Consider the following 12,408-nt stretch of genomic DNA (forward strand, 5'->3'; position numbering starts at 1 on the left):
TCAGACATCTAAGGGGGATAGTAAAGAAGTGGAAAAAAATATTGTGAACTAAATGTTTTGTCAATCCTCTGTAGTACAGGAAGTGCTGGAGGACTCCATCAACAAGGTGAAATTCGTCATTTGTTGTTAAATGACGTCTTGCCCAGAATGGTCCCTGATAGGAGTATGTATCAAGCTCCTTTAATCGATCATAGAGGGAGCATGTTTAATATCAACATTAACAGGCATATTAGGCCAACCGGCACAAGTAACTCCAACTTGAGTGAGGCTTTGGATTTTGGAGTGCGACGTGTATGCATAGAGGTGTAATTTAAAGACCAGAACATCATTCCATTAAATAGGAATAAAGTACTAAACATTTTGTAGATCCTTACCATCACTCCAGATAATCAAATCATCAGATATTGAGCAGGTGGAATTTCCAACAGAATGATCAGACTATAATTATATATTTAAATTCCCAGGTTGTTTCTAATTCTTTTTTCAATGTAGTCAAAGTTTTCTATGTGAGATAATTTGACAAGTTTAGGCCAAAGAAGTGGTCAGGAGGAAGGTTTCTGTATGAAGACTCAGACAAGTGGGACCAGATTTCTGGTAGAGAAGATTTAAAAATCAATAATACCCATGACCAACCTGGTGAAAGATCAGTTTGCATGGTAGCTCAGTCATATATTCCCATGCATGGTGTAAGTGATTGGACATGGCTTCCATTATCGTTAGCACCAGTCCCAGGTCCCTTCACTGAACGGTCTAGTCTTTAGCATGAGTAATGGTACATTGTTATCTTGGAATTGCTGTGGATACAGGAATCTAATAGCCCATCTTTCTCCTTTTCCTTGTTTTACATAGTTTGAATTGACTCTACTGCAAGAAACCTGATTAGTAGATACAGCGACTATGCATGGGTATAATATGTTTTGTAAATCAGCTCAGCAGGGCTCAAAGGGTCACGCTTTGGGGGGTTAATTAATGCTTTAGCCAACACCCCGGATGTGTCAGCTATTGTGTTATCTATTAACAATCAATCTATATTGGAATCTGACTAGATATGGCCGTCATAATGTGTTGGATGATTTGAATGATATCCTCACGGAGTGGATCATGGAAGGCAACACAGATAATATCTAGGGACTTCAATAGGCAGTGGCCAGATATATCTAACCTTAATAGCAACTACTGAGAGCAGTCTTTCAGTTTAGCTGGGACATGGCATACCGATAAAGGGAAACTGTGGGCTACATTTCTGAAAGCAGGGAATCTATCAGAAGTTAATGAGAATATAAGTCCACAGACTTGGTGTAGAGGCACAGCTAGGTCTACTATATATGTTTTTCCTAATTGATGCCCAATATATGTACATCTCTCAATGTAGTCTTTTCAGAATTAAGTAACCATGCTTGCCTTATTCTCATCCTTAACCTTGACACAAAACAGCTCCATTGTGATTCTCAAATGGAAGAGTTGGGGTAATCTGGTGTTAGGCAGAATCCTGTGCAGTGCCCTTAGGGACCACTACACACAATTAAGACCACAGGTGGCAATACAAGCTTTACCTTTGGTACAAGCCTGTACTACTATGTTAGAGTGGTAGCAGTAGCGGAGCAGCTAGGCTTATCTCAAGAGTATATGAGCAGTAGCAGAGATTACATAAAGGGACACAATTACTGTGGCTCAAGCAAACACTGATTCAAGGTTTCAGGTAAAAAATATAAGTACATTTATTTTTAAACCATTTGTTATTAACACAACACTTCTATTAAATGTAAAACCACATGTTAAATACACTACCCCTGACCAATTCACTTTGTACGGTATGAATCAAGGTAAGTACCCTGTGTTTGAGAGAACCGGTGTTACGAAACAATACACGTTACCGTGAATACAATTGCGATCACTTTTGGACAGTTCGGTCTACTAAATAAATTCGTATCCGCGGCCAGAAATGCTACCGGGGCAAAAACACACTTAGCACCTGAGATACCCAGAGGTAGTTTTGGGCAAAAATCATAGGCAATATGTTAGATAGGCAGACAGAATCGAAGAACACTCATAGACAGAAATACAAGAGTCAACAGGCCGGAGCCAGTGTCTATTGGAACTGGGTTCCTGTGTCGAGGATCACACGTTGGATAGTTCGGGATTCAAAGTTGCCAAGAGTACTTTAGATATTGTCAAATTTTCGGAAGCAAAAGTTATAAGAATGAGGGAAAAAAAGGGTAAGCCTTATAAGTGAGAAATAGGGATTTCACCCAAAATTCCTCAAGCAGGACACGTACCTTTTCAAAGAAGAAGCTGGTGCCACGGCAGTTGTTCCTGGTAGTTTCCTGTAGACCCACGATTCCTGGCTTCGGCACAAAGAAGGACGATGAAGGGGGTCTACACCACACAGGGATGAGGCCGGCAGCAGCGACGATGAATAAAAGGTGCGTTGCTTAAAAACAGGAGAGGCTCTTCAGGTGGCTATCCGGACCACTACTGCAGTGTGCAGCGATTTTGACCACGAAGGTGACCTCTGGCAAAAGAAGATGAGCTGGTTATCCCCACCAGGCTCAAGGGAAAAAGACTCCGGACTGGATCTCCTCTTAGTCGTTGAAGGGTAGATAGCTCAGGACTGCAGCAGGGCTTCACTGGTCCGGGATAGTTGCAGCAGTCGACCTCTCCTCTGCTTGTCTTCGGTTCCTTGTAGTTCCAGTGGCGACTCTCTGACTTTTAGCCCAAGAGACCTGCCTTTTATGCGAGAATCCCCCATTCACACAGCCTGGCTGTCAATCACACAGCAGGGGGGGTTGTCCAACCCGGACAACCACCTCAGCCAATCATGAAAAAGTATGACTCGGGTTTCCTAGGATACCCTGTGCAGGGGGTGACTACACCCCTCCCTCACATTCAGCCCACCTAGACACCCAGGTGCCTTGCGGAGGGCTTCTTGGCAGAAGCCCGCCAAAAGACAGTGAACAAAGAAGGCAAACCTGGTTTGCCGCGCAAAGTAAAACACAAGAAGGATTTTAACAAAAAGAAATTCCGAATAAACCGCACCAGAGCCAAACTAAAAAGTATTTGGTAGAGCGGGTTTAAGTTCGAGGCTATCACAATAGCCTATAATATTACCACAGTTATATAAGATAACCGCGGTAGAAAAGTAGGGTAGATATCACTGCTACTAGCCGTGTCTAAATGTTAAAAGAGCGAAACAATGCTCTACGAGGTACAGATAAAAAGGGCTAAGAGTTAATCCTTTCAGTACTCCATGTAAGATGGGGTGTATTGGATCTGTAGTTAATTTGACTGAGTAAAGTTAATGGTAACTTTACCCTTTTCTGGGGGCTGTAGTCAGCCTCAGAAATGGAGTCAGTGGGAAGTCTGAACGACGACAGACAGTGCTGTGTGACACACAAAAGAAGGGAGCTACTGAAGTGGTGTACTCCAGAGTCCACAATCACAAAAACAGGTAAAAACACATAGCAAAACACAAGTAAGAGTGGTGAAAAGATCACACTCTTACCAAGTGGAACGAAACAACTCCAGAGATACAGCAAAGCTGCTGAGGGACTCACTAGGTATGGGTAATTAGCCATGAAATGAGAATTCTCCCTAACATCTGGCATCCCTACTTTATAACTACCCACTGACCAGTGAGGATCTCACTCAAATGTTGGGATGTTATTAATTTTGTAAGAACTAAAAATATCATATATGATGCCCTCTCGATTAGGGGGAATTGTTTTGCAGTCACAACCACACCTATGATCACAAGGTTTTGGAAAGGAAATGCAATTTAAGGGCTTACATCAGACAGTTTTCAAAGAATATGGCCATGGTTAGACCTGAATTTAATGATGGGAAAAAGAAATTGTTACAACAGCATACAAATTGGATGAAGGGAAATAAATGTACAATTGCATTAAGAGAGAGCCAAACAATGTTAACAATACTAAGTACTAATCAATCTACAAAGGTGGGTATAGGTTAAGGACCAAATGTTGTGCATTATGTCCACTCTCCTTAATTTTTTAAGTGGGGGCCAAACTGCATCGCCAAAGTCATATGGTGGGTGCATCCATCAGCACCTACAGGTTATACTGCTGTCACACTTGTATGCCCGGCGTGACGCGCTAGTGCCCTTTAATCATAAATGCTTCTAGAAAAAAAGTTAGATTCCTTGAAGATTACAATACAAGCGATAATAATAATATCACCAGTATCTTTATTCCACAGGATGACACCCGACACGTGTTTCGACATACGTTGTTTTCAAGGCAGTCATCTTTTGTTCAATACCCAATTGTAAAGTTGGGGTTGGTTGAGTATTATCACCTCAAGAAAGTCTATGAAGGATCATGCATGCGCGTATATGCTTTTGAAAGAATTGCTGACTAGAACAATCTGTAATAGTGCTCCGGGTAAAAGCCAATAATGCCATTATGTGTTCATGATTCTCAAATCATGTTAGTGCATGTATGCCCATGAAATAATTTCAGAAGAAGCACTGTGTAGTAGAGATCTCAAATATGCCCTTAAATGTTTGGATGTTCGAACCAGAAATACTTCATAGGGCTCGGTCCACAGATTTATACATACGCTAGAGGGATTGAGCCCTAAAATCGATCCCTCTACTACAGAGTGTATACAACTGTATTCCGTGGCAATCGATGGTAAAAAGAGCAATTACAGGTATTTAATTATGATCACTAGCAATGGGGTAAGTGCATGAGCATTTGATGCCAATTTATGGCAAAGGGCATATTATGTGGGCATTTGATGACAACCCAGGCATTTAGGCGATACCTCTGGATTTAATTTCAATCTCTGTCAGTGCTGTGAGTGCATACGCATTTTAAGGCAATCCCTGGATACTGTGGGGCCGATTCCTGGAATTATTTGCACGGGAAACCATGAATTTTCATGCCATTCTGCGTGCAAAACCCTGATCGTCGATTCATGGAATCGATTGCGTTGGACTTTTTCCTAACTTGCATGGACTTTGCGCAGGCTCGGCATTTCTCTGTGAGCGATGAGTGCCTTGTGCGAGACACAAAGCAGAGTGTGGGTGAGGCCTGTGCAGAGGCGGAATAGGGGGCAGAACTTGGAAAATGAAGAAGAACAAGGGGAACAGTGGGCGTAATGAGGGACAGGCCGCAGACAGCCCATAGCACGTCGACAAATGCGCACAACAAAGCGCATTCAGAGATGTGACCATGCAACCTCCCCAGGTGTAAGTACACTTGCGCATAGCAATCACATCAGATTTAGGGGCACGTCTACGCAGCCGAGGATCCTATCGGACTTAGGTGCGCTCATACACAGTGTAGTGTGGAGCACGAATGGTTTACGGGGGTGCACAGGCAGATTTTCCGAGTTTCACCCGAGTAACGATACATCGCATGCATGTTGTCGGAATGCCGGTTACAGTTACGGGGACCCCACACACTGTTTGAAGGGTCAGTATATTCGCACCCGGGGGAGCACACAAAGGTAGCTGTAGTGGCTGTTTTTTGCTTTGCATTGGGACGTGCCGGGGCGTTCCATCCGTGACTTGCATATACGGTTACTTTGTGCAGAAAATTCCATGAATACACAGGGCACGCATTTTTCATTCTGCACACAGGCTCGTGCAGTGTTGTTACCGTTGCGCGGCCCTTGCAGGATTTATGCACTCTTTTCCATGAATCGGCCCCTTTAAGTACAACGGCATATGATGTGGTTCCTGTCTATTGATGAAAATACCGGCCACACAGTGTTATTTTCTTTAAAACAATAGCAAGAATTGGCATATTATGTATGCCCCATTTCTAATTATCTGGTAATGGAATAAGTGTCATTTGTTGGCAAAACCTATCACATGATGTGAACCCTTTGCTATTTTATGGCAATCCATGGAATATACTGTCAATAACTGCCATTATATGGTACCCTACCCACATGCCCACTGATGACAGTACTTGACATGGCTATATCAGTATACATAGACCACAACAGTTAGTTTCACCCATTCGTGTTGTAAATTGACACATTTGCTTCAGCTGCAGTCACCACTTTATAGCTGTTCATAGGTATAAACTGCAACTCGGGCCAGCCTGTTCGGGATTCTGAAAGAAGTATTGAACCAGAAAGTGAGGTGGAGGCGTGGGGTGATGAGTGCCTGCATACACACGCTTGCTGCCAGGGTGATGATAAAGGAGCAACTTCTGTCCCGATTGTTACACAACTGCTGTGATCGACGGCTACAGACATGTGAGTTTTTTTGTGGATCCATTATAAATATACATAAGATACCTTTGCATGCAAAGGATGAAAATTAATATTGTGCCATATTCAGTGGTTACCCTGAAAAGTCAGTTGTAGTATGGAATGCTTGAATGGTGCAACATTGACCAATGCTAAATCACTGTTAAACTGCATGACTAATGCATATCTGGGTTTTAGGCATGAATGCAGTAATGCAATGCATAGCGACCAAACGGCACCATGACATGCATGACATCTTAAGCGGCATTCCTGCAGACCTGCCAAGTATCCCGCAGTTAGAAGGAGCCACAAGCAGTAATTGCCAACCTGTGGCAGGATATGAATTTAAAACACAATACCACTAAACGCCCCCTACATTTGGAGGGTGTCACCTGCCACAGGCACATTTTCACCCACCAAATACACCCTGTGTTTCCATAGACTTCGATAGAAGCGCCCATTTAGAAAAAAACATTTCTAAAGAGTCAAAAATGCTTTACTTCCCATTTACTTCAATGGAAAAAACCAACACACACCCTGCCAAGCGCATCTACTTTCACCCACTTTGGAATGTCAATAGGTTAAGAGGTATGTAACAAGTAACAGGTGTAATAAATATTTTTTATTCGGAACGTTGGTGTATAAAGGAGGGTGTCAGGAGATATGGTTAGAGGAATACCTTGCAGAGTGTGGAATAAGGGGAAGCTGTGTTCCGTTGTATAGAAGGTCAATCTCTCATCAGAATTTATTATAACTGCCTTCTATAAGATGTGAACATTTTTGAGTTAGTATCACCCAGTATATTCACTAATTTCATCCTCTGTGTATGTTGTAAAGATGGCACTTCAAATTAAGCATGTAAACTCTTGCATACCAGTGGAAGCATTGGCTTCTATCGTGTGGAGTCATTGCCACAGTACTGTAGAGCTCCTATTGCAATTTGATATTTTTATTGACATGCCTTGTACCGGATTCATGTTTTGTAGGATCATAGAAAATCAGACCGTTTTTACAACAATTGAGGGTGAAATAAGGATCAGGTGGACCTCCCAAAGGATGGTTGTTTGAGGGATGTGGTGAAAGGAAGAATATGAAGCAAGGTCTCTCCATGAAGCAATGTGTGAAAAGGTTATATTATGATGCATATGAAGAGCACGTCCATCAATGCTTTAGAGAAACCAAAGAGGATGTTCAAGAATTACTTCCTCAAAATCATAATTTGACCAGGATCACTCAATTTTCTCAAGTGAGTAAAATGGGATGAGACAAGGAAATGCATTTGTTTATAGAAGAAAAAGCCAAATTGATTCTCAAAAAAGCTAAACCATTAAGAAGCGTATGGGCACCTAGCTTCTTACAAGATTAATCAAAAACTAAAGCCACTCAGGGGTGGTTAAAAAACCACTAAGGATTTTTTTTTTTACAATTCGTGAATTGCAGCGAATGTAAATTTGCACACAATAATCTAACGCAATTCACAAATGCTTTTAATAGAAGCATATCGATCAATCATCTGATAAATTGCAATAGTAGCTTTGTCATATATGCTAGCACCTGCATTTGTAAAAAGGTGTACATAGGAAGCACCATCAGACCACTAAAAAAAAGAATGTATGAACATCTAGAAGGAATCAACATAAAAGACAAGAAACAACCCTTAGCGGCACGTGGGGAAAAGGTACATGGAAATGAGTTTATGGATGAGCTGGAATTCTGTGGCATTGAAATAATGTTTCTAAACAAGAGGTGGGGATAGCGAAGAAATACTAAGGCAAAAAGAGGCAAAACAAATATTTTTCTTCAGAACAACCAAGTTTGGAATAAATTGAGACACGAACTACATTCCTTTATATATAAATGAATAATACCAGATACTGAAGCGATATGCCCCGAAGCGGTGGGCCGACTCTATTGGTATTCGCCTGCAGCCCAAGTAAAGGGCCCGAGTGAAGCGAGGGCCCCTTAGCGAGGGCGGCGGTGCCATTACTGCCAGGGTCCGCCCGCAACTGAGAGGCATATCGCCATTACTACCTGTGTAGGCATTGCTTGTGCAGTGCAGCAAAGGTACGTTAAGAAACACACTCTTAGCACCTGTGTAGGAAACTAGACGGGTGCTAAAAGGTGAGGAGGAAAGAGGAGCAGGGAAGGTGGCGCTGGACATTCTGGCTGCTCGGAACAGGGTCTTGTACCCTACTATACAGCCCGCGTTTCGACCAGCTTGATTGGTCAGCTAGCCCTTCCAGGGTGCTAATGAACAATATGACTTGTATAGCATAACACTTTCATTTTTTCATACTTTGTTGTTTGATATCTTCATGCTTAAAATCTTTGGCAACGTACTATTACCAATATGGTTAATTTAATTTCTCAATGATATTACAGTTGAAATTGTGTTTCTAATTAACCAGTAAAACCTTGTCCTTTTGGCCCCAGAACCTACCTAGTCTGCCCACTGGACCTTTCCATCGCAGTACACCATACTTCAGTGATGCCCGGTGCCATATTTCATCACACAGAGGTAACCTATATGTGAACACTGATTACCTGTTACTTCTAACTGTGATACCAGTTGGCCTTCTGATAATAACACTTGATAACTGTTATCAAGTTTTGCTGTATACTATCCAAACCCCGCTGCCTGCTACATCACCTTCTGTCAGAGATACCTACTATATGGCCCCACAGCCACACATGTATATGCAATTAGCTGCAACTACTCTACATTTGACAGATGCATTTAGCTATTTAAATGTACACTGCATCATTGATAGCTGCATTTAGCCTGTCTTTTATAGTGCACTCTAGCCTGTCACTACACTGTACTTTTGAACGTTGCATTTAGCCTACCATTACACTGTACTTTGAAAGTTGCATTTAGCCTGCCACTACACTGTACTTTGAAAGTTGCATTTAGCCTGCCATTACACTGTACTTTGAAAGTTGCTTTTAGCCTACCATTACACTGTACTTTGAAAGTTGCATTTAGCCTACCATTACACTGTATTCTTGAAAGTTGCATTTAGCCTACCATTACACTGTACTTTAAAAGTTGCTTTTAGCCTGCCACTACACTGTACTTTTAAAGTTGCATTTAGCCTGGCACTACACTGTACTTTGAAAGTTGCTTTTAGCCTGGCACTACACTGTATTCTTGAAAGTTGCATTTAGCCTGCCACTACACTGTACTTTGAAAGTTGCTTTTAGCCTGCCACTACACTGTACTTTTAAAGTTGCATTTAGCCTGCCACTACACTGTACTTTGAAAGTTGCTTTTAGCCTGGCACTACACTGTACTTTGAAAGTTGCATTTAGCCTGGCACTACACTGTACTTTGAAAGTTGCTTTTAGCCTGCCACTACACTGTACTTTGAAAGTTGCTTTTAGCCTGGCACTACACTGTACTTTGAAAGTTGCATTTAGCCTGGCACTACACTGTACTTTGAAAGTTGCTTTTATCCTGCCACTGCACTGTACTTTGAAAGTTGCTTTTAGCCTGGCACTACACTGTACTTTTAAAGTTGCATTTAGCCTGCCACTGCACTGTACTTTGAAAGTTGCTTTTAGCCTGGCACTACACTGTACTTTGAAAGTTGCATTTAGCCTGGCACTACACTGTACTTTGAAAGTTGCTTTTAGCCTGCCACTACACTGTACTTTGAACGTTGCTTTTAGCCTGGCACTACACTGTACTTTGAAAGGTGCATTTAGCCTACCATTACACTGTATTCTTGAAGGTTGCTTTTAGTCTGCCACTACACTGTACTTTGAAAGTTGCATTTAGCCTACCACTACACTGTACTTTGAAAGGTACATTTAGCCTGCCACTACACTGTACTTTGAAAGTTGCTTTTAGCCTGGCACTACACTGTACTTTTAAAGTTGCATTTAGCCTGCCACTACACTGTACTTTGAAAGTTGCTTTTAGCCTGGCACTACACTGTACTTTGAAAGATGCTTTTAGCCTGCCACTACACTGTACTTTGAACGTTGCTTTTAGCCTGGCACTACACTGTACTTTGAAAGGTGCATTTAGCCTGCCACTACACTGTACTTTGAACGTTGCTTTTAGCCTGGCACTACACTGTACTTTGAAAGGTGCATTTAGCCTACCATTACACTGTATTCTTGAAGGTTGCTTTTAGTCTGCCACTACACTGTACTTTGAAAGTTGCATTTAGCCTACCACTACACTGTACTTTGAAAGGTGCATTTAGCCTACCATTACACTGTATTCTTGAAAGTTGCATTTAGCCTACCATTACACTGTATTCTTGAAAGTTGCATTTAGCCTGGTACTACACTGTACTTTGAAGGTTGCATTTAGCCTACCATTACACTGTACTTTGAAAGTTGCATTTAGCCTGCCACTACACTGTACTTTGAAAGTTGCATTTAGCCTGCCACTACACTGTATTCTTGAAAGTTGCATTTAGCCTGCCACTACACTGTACTTTGAAAGTTGCATTTAGCCTACCACTACACTGTACTTTGAAAGGTGCATTTAGCCTACCATTACACTGTATTCTTGAAGGTTGCTTTTAGTCTGCCACTACACTGTACTTTGAAAGTTGCATTTAGCCTACCACTACACTGTACTTTGAAAGTTGCATTTAGCCTGCCATTACACTGTATTCTTGAAAGTTGCTTTTAGCCTGGCACTACACTGTACTTTGAAGGTTGCACTCTAGCCTGCCATTACACTGTATTCTTGAAAGTTGCATTTAGCCTGGCACTGATAGTTGCATCTAGCCTACCTTGATAGCTGCATTTAGCCTGCCACCACACTGTATCTTGATATTGTAACGTGTTTGTCATACTCAGCTACCTATGCGGAATCTAGCCTCTGACTGCTGCAAACTCATCCTAGTTCAGCTCCGCCACTTGACCTCCACACACCACTTACAATTAACAAAATGTACATACCAGGCATCTACTCAGTACTGCTGAGAGTCATTCTCCCCTTTATTAACTCCTGCATTGATCTAAGCCTCACCCTTTGTGTGGCCCCTATATGCTCTACTTCTACACCTTCCTGTATGCCTCACCTCACAACTACTTTGCCCCACTCTTCCAAACCATGCAGCCTCCCAGCGAGAAATACCAGACTACGCGCCAGCCTACCCAAACTATATGAGCCTCGAGCCAGAGACACCACCCAGTCTATACTTACTAGCCACTCCCCAACTATGCACACGACCACTCTCAACAAACTGCCTTTGGAAAGACCTAAGCACAACCTAACTAACACCAGGCCCGAGCATAAGGTGCACAACACAGACCCTAATCCCACTCACACCAGAAGTACTGTCTCGCCCATAAGAGGTGCCCTAATCAATGCACACTCTATAGTAGCCCATGCCACAGACTTAGCAGATCTCATTCTACTTCTACACCTTCCTGTATGCCTCACCTCACAACTACTTTGCCCCACCCTTCCAAACCATGCAGCCTCCCAGCGAGAAATACCAGACTACGCGCCAGCCTACCCAAACTATATGAGCCTCGAGCCAGAGACACCACCCAGTCTAACCTTCCTTTGGAAAGACCTAAGCACAACCTAACTAACACCAGGTCCGAGCATAAGGTGCACAACACAGACCCTAATCCCACTCACACCAAAAGTACTGTCTCGCCCATAAGAGGTGCCCTAATCAATGCACGCTCTATAGTAGCCCATGCCACAGACTTAGCAGATCTCATTCTAGCAGAAGACTTAGACTTCATAGCCATTACCGAGTCCTGGCTCCATGCAGCCGCAGGCCCAGCACTCTCGCTAGCCATCCCCAACTACTACACCATCCTCCGAGCGGATAAAACCTAATCTAGAGGTGGTGGCCTGGCCATAATTGCCAAAATGCACCTCAACATCAGACTTGACTCCTCCAACCACCTCCCATTTTATGAATCACGCACACTCATAGCTACTGCCAACTCCCAAACTATATCCATCCATTTATTCTACAGATCTACTGGACCCATAGGTTCTTTCGAGGAAGACCTCACGACTATCCTTACCAACAACCTAAAAAACTCCTCTCAGTGACTCCTCCTAGGGGACTTCAACTTAGGCCTAAATGACCCCAAAGACCCTCAGGCCACCCTCATCAATAATACAATATCAGAATTAGGCTTTAGCCAAAGAGTGCGCACCCCCACCCACAACAAAGGGAGAATGCTTGACTG

The sequence above is a fragment of the Ambystoma mexicanum genome, chromosome 6q (assembly GCF_040938575.1).
Source record: "Ambystoma mexicanum isolate Mex_15411 chromosome 6q, UKY_AmexF1_1, whole genome shotgun sequence".
In the NCBI taxonomy this organism is placed as follows: Eukaryota; Metazoa; Chordata; class Amphibia; order Caudata; family Ambystomatidae; genus Ambystoma; species Ambystoma mexicanum.